The sequence below is a fragment of the Empidonax traillii genome, unplaced genomic scaffold (genome assembly GCF_003031625.1).
Source record: "Empidonax traillii isolate 1590-97213 ecotype Southwest subspecies unplaced genomic scaffold, ASM303162v1 scaffold147:size910788, whole genome shotgun sequence".
NCBI classification, from domain to species: Eukaryota; Metazoa; Chordata; class Aves; order Passeriformes; family Tyrannidae; genus Empidonax; species Empidonax traillii.
The window spans coordinates 622,192-635,720 of NW_020955340.1; the positions used below are offsets into that span (position 1 = coordinate 622,192).

Genomic DNA, 13,529 nt, shown 5'->3' on the forward strand with positions numbered 1-13,529 from the left:
ATTAATTATAAAATACTATCTTAAAATACTTAGAGCATTCCTAATCCTAGGGCTTTAACTTAAACAAGCATTCATGAAAAAAATGGTTTTTATTCATAACTGTGTGCTTTACACTAAGTAGCTAAAAATCTGAGATACCCCAAGGGATACAATGGGCTTTTGTTTGCATAATTACACGATTTGTTGATACCTGCCTTCTAACTTGGATAAAGGCAGCCCAGCTACTTCCCCACATGGGAACTGTTGCCTTTTAAGGGTGGGTTGGAGAGGAGCAGATCATAAAATCATTGAGGTTGGAAAAGATTTCCACAATCATGAGTCCAACCTTTGACTGAACACCACCCTGTCCAACTAAACCATAGCACCAGGTGCCATATCCAGTCATTTCTTGAACACTTCCAGGCATGGGGACTCCACCCCTACCCCAGGCAGCCTGTTCCAAGGCTTAACCACCCTCTGGGTGAAGAAATTCCTCCTGGGATTGTTGCATTATAAGCAGTTTAAAGCATATTCAGCCTTGTGTGAAGGAAGAGGTAGCAGATGGAAGCACCCCCACCTCCTTTGCGTGAGACCACGGCTCCTGGCCAAGGTGGGGGGAGAGGCAGGGGATAGTGCAGCCCCAGCTGTGTCTCCCTAACAGTGTGCAAGACTGCATGTGCGAGTTTTGGCTTCTCTTGGACCTCTTTCTGTCTTTAAGCAGTGAGTGATCCCTGTATGAACACACATCAGAGGGTTGTGATCAGTGACAACTGGTCTGGCTGGAGACTGTCGCTAGCTCTGTCTCCCAAGGGTTGATCCTGTGTCCAGTTTTAACTTACTCATCAGTGACTTGGATGAACACTCACATGCAGACTGGTGGAAATGCAAGGGTCTTCCCTTTTCCTGAACATGCTTTCCCATCCCACTGGTGTTGAACAGGAGAGACTATGGAGCAACTGCACAGAGGCTGCTCTCCTCTCATATTTAGGCAAAGGACTAAGGAGTGACTTGCATTCCTATAACCTGTGCGCTCAGCATATGGGATGGGACAAAATCCTAGTTTATAGCAGAAAATTAGAAAAAAAACATCTTAGTTGTAGGCAGATTGAAGATCATAAGATCTTTATATGATCTCTGCCCAGAGGGTGGTGAGGCACTGGAGCAGATTTCCCAGAAAAGTTGTGCATGCCCCATCTCTGGGAGTGTTCAAGACCAGGTTGGATGGAACTCTGAGTAACCTGCTTTTAGAATTAGATGATCTTAAGGTCCCTTTCAACCTGAACCATTCTCTGTTGAGGTGTATGTGCCTAAGAACTCTATTTAGATCTGTTTCTCTCCTTTTTCATGAGGAGTAGCAATGTGGACCTCATATGTTGGGGCATCTACAAAGCCACCCTGACTGTCCTGGTTGCTCCTGCCATGTGAAAAGGGGGGTGGCCAAAAATGTACTTAAGAAAAGGAGAGCCCTTTATGCAGCTTTGCTGGTGTCTCTACAGTAGATGTTTAAGACTTCTCAGAATCCTTTCCAAAAATTAGGCAAAGTTATGATGATTAGGCTGTAAGAGGGAACAAGTCATCCTGTCATCTGGGGGTATCCATATTTGTGAAACCAGTGCTGTGGAAGTATTCCCGTGAGCATCTTTGTTCTCCAGGGTCCCACAGGAGCCTGCCTGTGCCTGTCACTGAAGGACTCCTCAAGCAGATGTCTCCAAAAAGTTAAACCTGGTACGTGCAAATCAGATTCTTATTAAAGTTTCTTACATCATCATCATCATTAGCAATGTGGGTAGGGCATAGCCAGGAATTGTTCATGAGGTAGGAGGTGAAGCTAATTTAGCTTGTCCTCTGAGGGCTGCCTGGGGTCTGCGGGGCTGCCAAGCCCAGACTGCTTCTGTCAGTAAAGTGCTCAGATACGACCTCAGAGACGCTGCAAGGAGCCATTTTGGTCAGTGCAGCTGTGCTCTGCATCAGAGCACGGTGCTGTGGCTGAGGGTGAGCAGGGCTGATGGTGAGAGCCAAGCTGCTGCTTTTCATTAAGGACCTTTAAGCACCGCTCTGGGTGTCCTCGAGTGCTGGCAGACACCAAAGCTCCAGTGAAGTGTGAGATTTAGGGTGATAATTTTATGCTTATCAAAAACCCTAGGTTGCAGGAGATGGCTGGGGAGAGATTTGCTTTGGGGAATTAAAAAAGCAAACGAAACCAAATGTGCATGAGGGTCATTGAGTGTACTGTATCCCACATCTCTGGATCCAGGGAACATACCAGAAGATGTGGGACATCATACCAAAGAACCATATGGTGAAAAAAGTGGTATGAAGGCTTTTTTGGTTGCTTCCCTGACTGCTCCGAGTTCTCAGACCTAAAAGGAAAAAGAGGAAAAAGCCTTACCAACACAGCTGGGTAGCTGAATGTGCCCATTTTATCGATAATTTTGCATATTATGCTGTGCCTCCCCGAAAAAGTGCTGTAGTCAAACTGCATTTTCAATCTCTGCTGCTTTAATTCAATGGGTTTAGGACCATTTAGGCTTTTTTCCCACTCTGTCAATTTGTCTGAGAGACTTTTATGCTCCTAGCAAACCATGAGACCCTTTCACTGTCAGAACTATGGACAGCATTGCACTCTTTAACAAACATCAGGCTCGCGAGACAGTACAGTGCTTGATCACTAACAGCACGTGCAGGTGTAGGAAGAGGATATGTTCTTCCCCATTTCCCAGGAAAGTGTCACAGCAGCAGCTGCGATGACCAAGTTTCTTACAAATGTTTTATAGTGATAAGTTGCTTAAGGTTTCTTCATTTCTATTGGCTTCTTGCACCACAAGACAGCATTTCTCGTAATTACTTATGTCCCCTCCCCCAAAGAAAACATATTAGAACCAATGGAAAGGTAATATATAAATTAATGTTTAAGAAATATGAGGCTTAGAACACTTGTTTAAACAAAAGAGCTGTCCATACTGGCAGTGTAATATATATTATCAGTAGTAGCCCTTTGTCAGCCAGTGCTGCTAGGTCCCAAGAGCCCTGTTTGCTTGCAGGATGAATGAGCTGAATGTTTTTAAAAGTGCTTAAAAGAAGTTTAAAAGTGCTGACTGATTATGTTCTGGTTCAGCGTCCCTCCTGCTGTGTGACGGACAAGTGTGCAGTAGCTCTAAAATGTGCCTTAAATACAGAAGCATTCAGCCGAGGCATTTATTCATCTGTATTCAAGCCACCACAGCAGCACACTACATTGTGAAGTTTCTGCAAGATCATCACAACAGATTTCTCAAATCTCAGTGCTATTGACTCCATCATCTGTGTTCCAGCCTGAGCACATCAAGAGAAGAAAAATGGCTGCCTCCTCAAGCCAGTCAAAAATTTAATACAGCATCAGTGTTATTGCAGTCAGTTGCATAAAATATTGCTGTACCGTATAGCAATGAATTGCAGGGAATGCTGTTCTCTTATTAACTTGGCATAAATTCAAGTACCTTAAGAATCAGATGATGAACACTAAGCACTTTGAGCCCTCCTGAACATTTATGATTCAGTGGCTGGTATTTTCTTGGACTGATGTTTCCCATGGTGTCAGCTCAGATCTTATGTGGTTGTGGTGTGAGTGATGATAACACACTGATGCCGGCTCCCCTTTCTTTCAGGCTCAGCAGAGTTCAAAAATTTTCAACTTGACTTGAAGTAAGCTCTGACTCTGGGGATCTATTTTGTTTTGCTCTGAAGAAATGTGGGAAAGAAAACTACACTTTATTTACAAGAGCTGAGTGTGCTTGTCAGGGTTGGAAAGCCTACCCGAACGTATCAGAGCTGCAGTGAGTGGAAGATATTCCTGTTGCTGTGAGCTTGAATATATGCAGCCTCCTCCATAACAAGGATCAGGGTTGTAGAGGGAAGGTGCTGTCTCTACTCACGTGGTAACCATTTTCTCAGAGCTCAGCCTTGGAGCAGGAGGCTGGAGGGGTCGTAGAAGTATTCACAAAGACACTTTCTCCCACTTGCCTCACTGGCAAGGGAGAGATGTGTTCCTCCACAGTAATTCAAGCCCCGAGCCTAATTCATGGTCATGAAGAAACGATGTAGAACATAAATCTCTCTGCCTTGCAAGTCAGACTACACAAGTGGATATGGGAGAGATAACTCTCAGATGTCTAGCATTTGTGAATACCAAAAGAACTCCCCACTGGGCAGCATCTGCCAGTGAGAAAAATCAGAGACAATACCTACACTCGTTCTGACCTTCTGTTGTGTTTCTGCTGCTGAACTTAATTTGAACCTTGAAGTCATTTAATAGCCAAATACATAATTAACCAGCACTTTTCACAACATGAGTGCATAGCATAACTTGCCCTGTTATTTGGACATCTCATGGCTGATGTTTGATGTATAATAGCTGGTTTTATCTAATTACCCCTAGAATTAGTGGTATCAAGAGCAGCCATGTGTACCCTTGGTGTGTCTGCAGGCAGGCTGCAGGAGGACCTGTGACACAAGGAGGAGTCTCATAGTCACCACAACTCTTCACCTCGAAGAGCAGCAGAGGTATTAACTCATGGCAGTGATTTTGCAAGGTTTATGTCTACAATCTAGGCTAACGTCGCTAATTCGCTGTTTGCCACTCAACAGACAAATTAATGGTGTGAGTCATTGTCAACTCCTACTAAATAAACCAGTGAACAACAGATGAAAGGCTCTGTATCCAAGTTGTTTTCATTAATTGCACTGTGGGACAAGGGTAGATTTAATTTCAAGGACAGGAATATTAACCTCGATTCCTTTTCCTTAATTGAGTGTGGAGAAACAAGAAGCGTAAGCAAGGGAAGCAGAGAACAAGGACATGGGTCATTAGCACTGTCATCTGGTCTCCCAGGCAGCAGTGCCTTGTAAAAAATGTCATTGCAGCAACCAGGAGGCAACGGCTTGTTTGGCAAGATGTGCAGAGCATAAGTAAAAAGAATTTGCAGTGATTGGATTTTCACCAGTATTTAGATGCACAAGTCTCGGCATAAGCTTACAACAATAAACCAGTAACTGGAGCCCATCTTGCATCGTAGGGTAAAAACACCAGCAAAAGACTGCAGAACCATCTCCTTGGGTGATGCTGGCCCCGTGGGAAGCCTGTGAGGGGAAAAAGATGTGGTAATTAGGCCTACTTTTATTACTGATATATAACACTTGCAGAGCGGTTCTCACCTGAAGACTTCAAATAACTTTCCAAAAAAAAAGATTACAGGAAAATTGAGGCCCAGTGGAGCACAGCTGACCTGTCATTCCAATAATGTGGACTCCAGTGAATCTGTGACTGATTAGGTATTAGTTAAGCAGTACAATTCAGAAGAGGGGTCTTGGATCTAGCCAAGCTAGATCCAGGAAGCACCCTTTTAGTTAGCAAGGATTGGGTCCTTTTTTTAATTACTTTTAACTGCTGTTTGTAGCAAAGTTGATTAAACTGATGCAAGTGGAAATAAACCAATTACAAACCAGATCAGCTGGTTGTTGTGAAAGTGGGATAGCACAGTATGAATAGGTAAGTCTTTTAGATTTGCATAGCAGGCTGATATGGGAGAATCTTAATACGAGAGAATGTGTCTCCTACATATAAAAATTTAATAAATGACCATGAATTTTGGGCTTGCTACAAACTAGCTGACTGTGCCTAATCTTGTCCAGGATCATAACTGTTAATGACATAAAATAAAGTAAGAGAGTTTTCTGGTAATGTTCTAAAGAACTTTATAGTTCAAGGAGAGAGTAAAATACTTAAAACACATTGTTACTTGTTAAAAATTCTGCAAAATCATTTAAAAATTATGGTATCATTTTTTAATTGATGTAAGAGGTTAACAGAGATCTATTTATGTTATACACTTCATGATCCTTGGTTGGTACAAGTGACTGTGCTTAATTACATTTAAATGCTGTGCAGTTAGGAAAGAATGTGCCTAAAGCTGTATCTCTACATGCAGTGCTCATAAGAAGAAAGAATTTCTCACCAAGCTCAAATTCTTTCTTCTCTGCTAGTTAGAACCCAGGAAATATAAGATCATCTTCCTTTTATGAATCTAGCAGTGATTGCAAAGCTGTAAATAAAAATGTATTAATTTATCATGGTGCCAGTGAGAGGGCAAACAAAAATTAATTAAATGCATGTTTCACTTATATCTGCAGGAAACCTTTAGGACTCTACAAAATAGCAAACTGTGCAAGTCTCTTGACTTAGCTCAGTTACTCTTGGCTCCCTGGAGGCCCATCATTTTGAAAGAACTGTGGCCTACTTGGCTTGAAAAACCAGGACAAACTCTATTTATTTACTTTAAAAAAAAAAAAAAATTAATGCCAGAGTTTCTTGCAATGATCCAGAGAACAGGTGAATTCAGGAGGGTACAGCCAGAACCCAGCACACTAGAGAATGGCACTGTGCTGTGTTTACTCTCATTGTACCATTGGTGGGTTACTGAAGATCTGATTTGTCATCTCTTGCTGGGAGAGTCACCTTTTTTAGTCTTGCAGAAATTTCTATACATGCTTAGTTTGGGGTGCTGTTACCCCCTGCCTTGGGGCTCCTGCCGAGCCCTGGCCAGGGAGCCAGCCGAGGCCAATGCCTGTCCTGGATTGTGCCCATGATGTGCCCCACCAACACCCTAAATCATGGTTGAAATGACCAGACAGTTTTTCAATGATCAATGTCTACTTCATGCTCAGCTCAGCTTTCTTTTTCCCATATTCTTCGTTGCTGCGGTTTAGCTGAGTACAGAGGACTTAACACTGTCATCCTCTGGTTGTAATCTCTGTTGTGAGACTGGATATGTGCACACATGGGTTTTAAACTACCTAATTATTGACCTTATTTGTCAATATATAGAAATAAATATATGGTAGACACGTATTAGCTTCTAAATTCAAGTAAAGTGAAAAAGAAAAATGTGCTATTTCTTTTGTCATTGAGCATACTAGTGGACAAAAGCAACATTTTTTCACTGTGTAAGTGGTCATAAGTACAAGTAGTTTTTCTTCAAGATTTCTCAGTGTCAGCTTTACAGTAGCCAAGACACAGCATTTACGCTGGATCTGCAAGAAACCGCAATAAATTTGGAAAAGTTAATTAAACAATACTGAGACTGCCAAGCAGGGGCTAAATTACGCCATGCTATAGCCTGGGTTTCCTGGAGGTGACAGACTTCTGCTGAAGAAGGGCTGAGCAGCAGGAGAAAATCTCTTTTTTTTTTTTTTTTTTTTGAGCTATATTGCTCAGAGGCCTTCAAACCTCTGTGGCTCTGCTCTGTAACTGGATGAGACCCTGAATAATGACCCGGCAACAGAAAAATGGTGCCAAATAACCCTCATAAAATCTTTTGTGCAAGGCAATTTTCCCCTTGCGTTAACATGTCAGAGCACTGAGGACTTCATACTTACTAAGACTTTTTGTCTTGCAATTTCCCACAGAGCAGTGAATTTTGTACTACTAAAAGCTGCGATTATGCAAAAATGTGGCCTTTTTTTTTCTTCTCTTACCCAAAGAGGAATATCGCTGCTTTTGAAGAAGCAGCTTTGCTCTGCAGAGAGAACCCAGCAGGCCTGGTAACTTAAAAATTTGATTGCCAGTGAGCAAGTCTTCAGTTGTGTGTACGTTTCATTTCAACACAGTGGCTTGGTAACCTTCATGACCTAATTAAAATACACTAAGTAGTCAGCTGGTGGTGCTGAAAGCTGTTTTACAGCCTGGAAATGGGAATTGCGGTGGTTTCCTCCTTATGGTCCAGAATTGTTGTGAAGGGACATCACATGGAGCCTATTCAATGCACAAAGCCTCTCTAATGGGTGCAGAATGATTTTGGGGTTTTTTTGTGTCTGAAATCAGCGATTGTTAGTAATGTAAGAGCGAAGAAAATGTACTCTTGAGTAGAGGCTGGGATTTGCAGCTACTACAAAGAGCCTACTTAAAATCTAGGCTGACCTTGATTTCAGCTGGGCAGGCTTGGACTCAAGAAAAGAAGTAGGATTATAAGAGTTAAGAAGTAATCTCAGAAGTGTCTGAAATTGATCTTTATTTATTGTAATAAACACCTTGGAGGTTACTTCTGCATTAAAATTTTCTGCATTAAAAAAAAAAAAAAGAAGAAAACAACAACAACAAACAACAATAAAAACAAACAAACAAAAACCAGTACAGTGCTTAGGTAATCAGGATTAATTAGTAGAGTAGCCTTTGAAAAGACCAAAGGATGCTTGCAGTATTTACAGCAGCCACCAAAAAGCAGGTGCTCCATCATAAGCCCTACAGTAAGCCTCACACCCATAGTGGAATCCAACCTTAAACCCTGAGGAAGTTCAAGAAATGCTTGTTGCAGTCCAACTCCTGTTTCAGCAGTGAGCAGGGTGCTATGGAAGGCAGAAGTGTGGCATTTGCACCACTCTCATCCTACTACCTGTCATAAAAGACACAGATGAATCACCAGGAGGTGAGGTATCTCTGCCTTTATGCATATGATCCCTCTGACTTTTTGCAGCAGTGCAACCTTGCTAAACTTACCAGTGATTTACCTGAGTGTGACAGAGAGGGAAATGAGGTATGTTTTTACATTTCTTTCTGCCAAACGAGCACATAGTCTCACAGTCACCTATGGAAACTGGAAGAGTGGAAAAGTGATTTTTCCTTTTCTCGTTGCAATTTAAAGAAAGTATATGGAAACTATTTTGGTTGAACAGCAATCTGTATCTTATTTAAAATTAAAATTGTCTATTGAATAAATTTCCACTTACTCTAGCAGAGCTCTGGTGATTTACATCAGTTAAGAGTCAGCTCATCATTTCCTTTAAAGCTACTTATAACATTCTGTGGTTATGAGCACTCTACAGAGCATTTAAGCTGCATTTTTAAAGAGAAGAAACCCTCAACAAGCTTTCTCTTGCAAATTCAAGTTTGAAGTGATATTTCACGGTGAGAAGGTGGTTAATTTTCCTCTTCCAGAGATTTTAATGAGGTTTAGGGCTATTTTAGATATAGCAATCTATTGAATAACCTGGAAATGTTTCATCCTGTTGGTCTCTGTGTCAATATTTGTACTTCATATTATGTTTTAGTAAAAAATATTTTCACAAGCCATTTTATTTAAACTCAGCATGTTAAACATAGGTTTCCTGGAGCTCTGATGTACTGTCAATTATTTAATTGACAGTACATCATGTACACCATGGAGTTTACAATTTAGCTAAAGGTTATCATCTATAATAGATACATCTGCTTGTGTTTTCCTGAGAGCCATGCATTTTGACCTTTTAGCTATACAAAAGACTAAACTGATTCTGTGTCTGCACAAACTATGATGACACTGTGGTTTTACTCTAGATTTTGCACTGCTTGCTCTACATGATCTTGAATTTAAAAAAAAAAAAAAAAAGTTTCAACAGGTTTGTGCCAGAAAATAAGTACAAACACCGCTGTACTCTCTTGAACGCTGTCATTATGACGTAAAGCTTTATATTAAAACCAATTTTGCACACTGTCAGACTGCAACACTGCAACAATACACTCCCAAGGACAATGTTCCTTTCAGAGCTATTTAACATTTCTTTCAAATGAGACAATTTCTAGTGAGATAACACTTTCTCAAAGAGCCAGGTAACTTAGGGATCTGAGCTCCATGCTCAGGGAGAGTGTTTGGCACCCTGAAAACTTGGTTTCACTGAAGTCAGTGGGACTTGCTTTCCTGAAAGATCAAGTTGTTTTTGAAGATGAGTGCTTTCTGGTGAAATCATTTTTATCTGACATCTAGTTGGGCACATAGTCCTATTAAAAAAAAAAAAAGAAAATCAGGTCTTTTGGCATATATATCAGCAAGACTGGGGCCACTTTATTTTTACTTCTTCTGTGATCATTGGCACCCTTCAAACTGAAGCCCCCGGACTTGGGGTGACACAGACCACAGAAAATTGACACCTAACTTTCTAGGTACAAGAGTGGACATTGCTGAAGAGCAATTCATGGCATAAGGAGGAACCTCCCCATTGGGAAGGAAATTTCCTGGACTGATGCTGACTGCTGTGGTATTTTGGAGTTAGGTTTTGGATGTGATTAGGTTAGATGTCGTCGTTTCTCTGGCTTATTCCTAAAGGAAGATGTAGCTGAATCTATACTGAAGCAGGTAGGAAACATTAGGCAATCCATTATTTTTAAAGAAAGATTGTTTAAACCAGAACGCCTGGAAGCACATTAACTCTAGACAACTGGAAATCATTTTCTAAAACCTCTTATTCAGTAAGAATCATTTAATTCTTTGAAATGTAGGCCATTTTCAAGTAATTTTCTACAACAAATGGGACCAGCTCAATCTGTTCTTCACATTTTAGTAATTTAAAAGGACATAACTGAATTTTATTTTAATGGTAATTGCAAACTCATGCAGAAAATGTAAATGCACACTTCCCGATTAGCTTGCAGCATAAACCATGGCTTCTATTAATGTATCCCAATTTGTAATTCTTTGCACAGTATGAGATTTGAAAGCTGTGATTAAAATTAATTAGGTTAAGTAAAGTTTATCCCCCCTGAGCACTGCTATTTGAAGAAAGAAATAGTAAAATACGAGCTACATCTGGCACCACAGGAGGCTGAAGCATCATGAGGCATAGCAGCATTGCTTTTTCAGAAGAGTTGCATGCTGCTTTTTTGGCAAACCTTGAGCATCATGTATTCTCTTCTGAAAGCTAATTTGGAGCTGTTAAGTTACGCTTTGCCTCTTGTAAATGCTCTGGAGCTACAACATCTGTATGAGCATCTGACAAACCAGTCTTTGTTGTACAGTGAACGACACTAATTTACAAATTTACTAATTTACATCCTTACCTAGCTAAGCATTAGAGAGCTGCCCCACTGCCATGGGAAACAAGTCTCCCAAGTTCAAGAGGCAATAGAAATGTTGTCTTCAGGGAGCTCCCAAGGTTCCTGCTTGCCAGTGTATTTGGTTGTTGTTGGATGGGTTTTGGCCAAATTCTTTTTAAAGGATTTTTTTCCAAAGAAGGAGTCTTTTGCATAAAAAGTAGCAGAAATGCTGGGAACATTGAGCTTGCTGGGATGGAAAGGCCATTTTGATCATACTGTGATCTTCCCTTTCTGGTCCAGAGACCATGACACTGTTTGAAACACTGTGTAACTTTTCTGTGTGCTGCATTTTACATAGTCTGATTTCTGACACTCCAGATGTGGTAGCCAATACCTCAAAATCTGGTCTTCTGCCACTCTCTGTTCCTTCAGAACAACACATCAACTAATAAGCAATTTATCAGGTGAAGTCTTTTGCAATCAGCATCTGTCACAGCCAAACTCCTCTTGTAGTTACTGGGTGTTGAATATGCTTGACCTAATAACCAGGTTTGTGCTGGAAGCAGGAAGGTATTTTTGGAGACTGATGCCATTGGTGACTCAAGACAAAGACTTCATTCTTTTCTGATGAGGACAGGCTGTTCCCATCAGGGAAAGGTAAGGGCACTGTGCCAGGGAATAGCTCCTGAAAATGTCTTACCCTGCCTGTCAGTTCTCCCTTTGCCTTCTCTTCCTGATGGATCCCATCATAAACTGTACCAGTGGAGCCCTTGCAGATCCTGTGAGCCTGTTCCCATGCCTGGAGTCCCTCTGTTTGTGTGTTTACCAGGATGCAGCTGAGAAATTCAGTCAGATGCAAGAGTGAGGAATGATAGGAGCTGTAGTCTGGACAGGGAGAATGAAGCATCCCTGCAGAGGGTGAAACATGATGAGCTTGGCCCATTGCACCTGCCAGGCACTCCAGCAGAGAGCAGAGGGACATGTTGACACAGGGATGTCTCCCAAGCTAAACCAGTTCAAAAATGGATGAAAATTTTAAAGGAATAAAAAAAAAAAAATTGAAATCTGAGACACATTCCAGGTGAACAGTTAAGTCTGAGAGGAAGAGTTCACGTACCTATCTCTGACTCTGCTATGGCATCTGATTAGGAAAGAAATGTAAATTAATTTTGCTATTCTTACACTTCCTCCAGTCCAGTTTAACAAGCACAGCTATACATGAGTTGTGGTACCTTTCTCACCCAAACAGCTGCACTCTCTTACATATTTCATTGCCTGAAGTCAGGCACTGTGCAGAAAACTCAGTGTTAGTGGAAGTGTAAGACCAAACTATCACATGTGATGGAGGAGGCTGGGACCCAAGGAAAAATCGCTTGTTTCTTTGATGTGAGAGTTGAAAAAGAAGAAATGGGATATCCCATTAAAATCATTACACTGCCTCCCTGACAGGAATTTCTGAACAAGAATTTCTTACTCTCTGTGGTCTTTCTGTGTTAGAGGGAAAGATCAGAGAATATACAGACATGTAACCCTTTAGCTATGCAGCTGCCCGAGATGGTAAAAGCACTGCCACTGGGGTGGTAAACAAAAGGGCTGGAAAAAAAGGACGACTTTGCAGGACTGCATAAAGCCACAGGCTCCACAGGCAATTCATGGTTTCCCAGGCTCAGGAGGAAGTTCTGCAATCCCCAGGTCTACCATCCTTTCAACTCAGGCCAAGAAGTTACACCCAGTAATTGCAGGCCTGTAATTTACCTGAGCTGCTGCTGTGTGCTTTAGCAAAATGGCAGGGAGAATGAAGGGAGTATTGTTGGACTTGGCACAACAGTAACTCTGTACTGAGGAAATGTCAGGAAGCTACAGAGCCCAGCAGATGGGGTTCCTCCAAGAAGGGTGCAGTGATGGGACAGCACAGGAAGGCTGTAGCTGGCCGGGGTCTGCCACACCCCATTTGAAGGATGTCCATCCCATAAGGCACTGAGGGTCTTTTGTACCCTCCCGTCCTTGGGGCTGCTGTTATAGGAACAGGGCAGGTCTGAGTCTGGCATTCAGTCAGCGGCAAGGAGGAGACTGTACATAAACCAGAAGCCACTTAACTTGCCACACACAAAGATCTACTTGCATTTTTTAATCCCACTCCTTCCAGCCGTCTCTTTATCCTCTGTCAGCTCTCTCCTTGGCACAGCACTAACACCATGACCACTCTCCTCTTCTTGCCCTGCTGTGTTCCTTGCCCCCTCTGCAGCTAACGCGAGCCAAGCAGCTTGTTTATTGAAGGAATCTGAGAGCAGGGGGAGGAAGAGACATGGTAATTACAAAAGAAAGGAAACAAATAGGACATGATAGCTGGCAGTACCAGTAGCACATAGGTAAGTGGGAGTGGGAGCAATTCATAATGATGGATAATAACAAAGGGAAACGGAGAAGCACTGCATTTACCTGGGGCTTCTACAGCTGTGAAACATTCAATAGAAGTGCAAAAAGTAAAAGCCAGCCAGCATGGCAAGAGGGGTGACCACTTCCCAGCATTCATTCACTCATTCATTTTGGAGAGCATGAGAATGGCTAGTCCCCCAGCCCTCCCAGCCTGTCTTTGATTAAGGCTTCGAGAAAGAGGGCATAGATGATGAGATCGTACTGCTGGCAAAGTGTCCTGGGCTTGAGAGAGCAGCTTGTGCTTCTCTTGAGCTGGAGTTTGCCACATAAATCATCATGTTTCATGAACCTTTGTAGC

At 41.9% G+C, this 13,529-nt stretch overlaps 1 long non-coding RNA gene across 1 annotated transcript; it reads left to right on the forward strand.

Moving 5' to 3' along the window:
* The first annotated feature begins 419 nt into the window (after positions 1-419).
* On the forward strand, positions 420-8,080 carry LOC114057793. The gene is made up of 2 exons (XR_003571304.1): positions 420-1,704; positions 3,624-8,080. It is a non-coding gene; the product is annotated as an uncharacterized LOC114057793 (long non-coding RNA).
* The last annotated feature ends 5,449 nt before the right edge of the window (positions 8,081-13,529 follow it).